At 31.2% G+C, this 4250-nt stretch overlaps 1 pseudogene; it reads left to right on the forward strand.

The window, feature by feature from the left end:
• On the forward strand, window positions 481–2301 carry LOC104732352 (annotated as a pseudogene).

Consider the following 4250-nt stretch of genomic DNA (forward strand, 5'->3'; position numbering starts at 1 on the left):
ATCCAAATTGCTCCACTTTGCTCCTTCCATGCTAAAAACCTGTAAAGACTCAAAAACAATCTAGAAACAAATGAAAAAACACTAAAAGACTCCTTATATCATGGTTAAAAACCACAAAAACCATGATATATCAATAACCATGGATATTCGATAGGAGTCTGGCTCTATAAAAAACTAGCCAAAACTTAATATATATATATATATATATATATATATATATATATTATAAATTACAGAATATACCTAAATGTTATTATTACATTTTATATCAACGGCTGAATTTGGAAACTCTTCTTTCAATTCCACATATGGCATGCTTTTATTCTAATATTTCAATTGATAGGTTTCATATATAATTTCGATTAACAGTTATCCTAATAAATTTTATTTAAGCTTTTTTAAAAATCAACACGGAAAGCTCAATTTCAACATAAGCAAAAAAAGAAAGAAAAAAAAGACAGAAACACAAAAAGAATGTAAATGAAAAAGAAAAAAAAAACAAAGCAAAAGCAAAAGAGAGTGAGTGGTAAGGCTCCACACTCAAACTCTTCACTCTCACTCCTTTCTTTCATTCTCTCTTACCACTTCCCAATGGCTCTCTATCTCCAAACTCTCTCCTTCCTCCTCCTTCTTCTCTTACGTTCATCCGCTGCCATGTGGTGCGTTGCTCGGTTCGATGTTACAAGCCAGGCGCTTCAGGCGGCTTTAGACTATGCATGCGCTGCTGGAGCTGACTGCGCTCCAATCCAACCCAGTGGTCTATGTTTCCTCCCTAACACTGTCCAGGCTCACGCATCTTACGCTTTCAACAGCTACTTTCAACGTGCAGCCATGGCTCCTGGTTCATGCAACTTCGCTGGCACATCCACAATCGCCAAAACCGATCCTAGTATGTATTTCACAAAGGCTTAACTCAGTTTAAGGTGTTATAGTAGTTTATGGTATTTCTCGTTCGACAGTTTTTTTTTTTTTTTTGAATTTTTGCATTATTTATGTTTCATACATGCATTTTCAGGTTTGGTTTAGTAACAATAAAAAATTTGTGTATATGATTTTGTTTTGTGGGTTTTAGCTCGCTCTAACTTGGTTTACTATTGTGGTGTAGGTTATGGATCATGCGTGTATCCAAATTCTGTGCGGTACGTAATTTTAATGCGATGTGTTTATTTTTGCATATTAAATACTCGTAGGCAATAATAGTTTTAATTTTTTTCTTCTAATACACATGATTTTCAACCGATTTGGATATATTTCACTATAATTTTGGCTGATAATTTAATCGTCTTCTGTTTTTTTTTTTTATAAAGTAACTCCACCTCACGATTTTTTCATTCATTTGACTGAGATCGTGATGCTATTCATGCGTCGTACGTACTAATTTGCATGACTTTTTATGCAAATCCCATTCGATGTTTCTGGACCGTTGAACTTTATGAGTAGATCAATCAACGGTAGAGATCCCTGTTTGCTTTATCTTTAGTTATATATTCTGTTTATGTTCGTTTGGTCAGAATGGTTTAAGTTTCTAATAACTTAGGGAAAAGAAAAAAAAGGGGGAAAGAAAAAGGAAAAAAGCGTGTTGCAGTGTTTTTACTTTAGAGATTTCGTGAAGAACAAGTTTATACAAGTTGAAGTTGTTGCATTTACTCATTTTTAAAAGATTCTCTTAATTCTCAGGAAAAGAAATATGTTTTAATCCTTTTTCCAAAAACATTACTTTATAGATTTATTTCAAATGTTGTATATTGTTTTTGTTAAAAAAAAAAACAAAAGAGTTTTCTATCGTAAGAAAAAGATTAATTATTACCTTCGTTATTATAATTAAGCTAGAAATTAATGCATTACTATTCACTCATATAATCATTTTAAAATTTGGAAAGTGAATAGTAATGCATTAGTTTCTTAATTAACTGAACAAGACAATTATATTCTTCGGTGAATTATTTTCGGTTCGGTCATGGCAGTAACGCTGGAGGGTCAGCTTCGACTACCACGGTGGGAGGAACACCTAAAACAACCACCGGAAACAGTCCAATGACGACACTGAGGCCACCGTCTAGCACCACGACATCACCGTTTGGAATAGGTGGCGGTGGACTTAATCCAGAGGGAACCACTACGACTAACACCGATGAATCTGGAGCTTATGTAATAATAAACAAGAATACTGTCTCTATAGCTTTATTGGTTGCCTTACTTTTGTGTTTTATATAGGTGTTAGATTCTTGTTATAGATTACATTGTACGGCTACAACATTTTTGTTAAATGGGTTAATTAATCGGGAAGGTTTTGTTAGTGAATTGTGTGTCATCAGAGTCTCCATCTCTGTAATACTAGATATAAAAGAAATAGTAAAAAAAGAAAGCAGATTGCAAATTTTTGTTTTCTTTGTTTTAAACACATATTATATTGGCACATTTGGGTTTCATTTGCAAGAAAAAAAATTGTCATTTATGAGGAGAAATGAGCTATGCCACTTTTTAAATAACTCAAATTAGTGATGAGGGATTTGCTAAAGTATATTTAGCATGAATTATAGTTATTAGCCAATATAATTCACCAAAACACACACACACACACATATATATATATATATATATATATATATATATATATATATCTTATTATATAAAGTTTGATGTCAAAATTACTCATTAACAAGATCGTGACATGTGCAAATTGTATCATTCAGATGTTGACATATGTCAATTTTAAATTTATTAAAATTATAAAAAATAAAAATGTAAAAATTCAAAACCTACCATAAAAAAGTTTTATATAAAAGTAAAATAGAGAAAAGAAAACCTAATTTTGTTTAAAATATTTAAACAGTTTTAAAATTTAGAAAAAATCATTATACGGAAATTATATATATATATTTATCATAAAATTCAAAATTATAATATTGTTTACTAATTTTAATTTTAAGTTGCTAATTTTACAAGAAAAAATATTACTTTTTATATAAGAAAAAAATGATTGTGAAAATTATACAACTAATTATTGTTTCTAAAAAAAATGTAAATACTCACCTTTACACAAAAAAAAGTATTGTTGAAAAAAAACATAAAAAAAAAATAGATTGTCTCATATTTTTTTCATTAATCAAAAAATTTATTCAAAAAGACTGCTATTGTAATATATAAGAGAGGAGTATGTAAGATTAACATATGCGTTTTTGTAACTACACAAATGTTAAAGTAAATAGACATATAATATTAATGTGTTCATAAAGACAATTTGTTGGTAGTAGTAAAGACTAAAGAATATATTTTAACAGTAAAGTATATTTGTGTGTACAAATACACTTTTAGTGGTGATGTAGATAGTAGATTTATAAATGGATATACATTAGTGTATTATAGCAAAAAAAAAAACAACTATTTTCTATAATTAAAAGTTTATCTCTTTGCTTTTATATATTGTTTTTACTTACGAAAAAAATTAAATATATATTATTTGTTAAATTTAATTTTATTTAAATAACTTTGAACTCATCTACATCTATTTTCTAGAACTAAAAGAGTATCTATTTACTGGTTTTTTCAATCAAACAATTAAAAGGAATTTTCTCGGTTAGTTGCCCAAACCGGAGGGAAAGGATTTACAAAAGAAACTTCAGAGATAAGAGAACACGAAGCACGGGCAAGACAATTCGCCTTCCTATTTGATGCACGCGGGATCCAAGAGATGGAGAATAGTGAGAAAAACTCCAGAGAGTTAAACTCATCGAGCAAGTTAGAGAATGACAGCCAATATTCAGAAGACTGCACTATAGTGAGTAACTCAACACAATCAGTCTCAAAACGTTGACAAGCGATCCCTTCAACACGTATCTGCTCAATGGCCCACAACAACGTTTTTAACTCCGAATGCAGGGGGAGAGGCTCTGATTTAGACACTTGGCCCCCAACAACAAGGTTCGCTCCTCACCAACGCAACACCACCACCCCAATCATGAATGCACATTGGTTGCTTTCCAAGAACCATCAATCTGACAATGAGGTGAAGAAAACTGGACATTTGAATACGAAGATGGAGCTGACATGACTGCCGTAAAAGAGAGCGCCTACTCCCAGGCTAAATTATCGCCCAAAGTCTGAGTAATTATATCATTCGCCTCTATCTTTGAACCTTGATTCTTTTTTTATGGCCTTCCAGATTGCCCATAAAATCCATGGTAATTGAAGAAGTTGATCAATATCACCCTGTTGAGAGGCGTTCCTCCAGAAAACAAAATCCAAATTCG

The sequence above is a fragment of the Camelina sativa genome, chromosome 12 (genome assembly GCF_000633955.1).
Source record: "Camelina sativa cultivar DH55 chromosome 12, Cs, whole genome shotgun sequence".
Taxonomy (NCBI): Eukaryota; Viridiplantae; Streptophyta; class Magnoliopsida; order Brassicales; family Brassicaceae; genus Camelina; species Camelina sativa.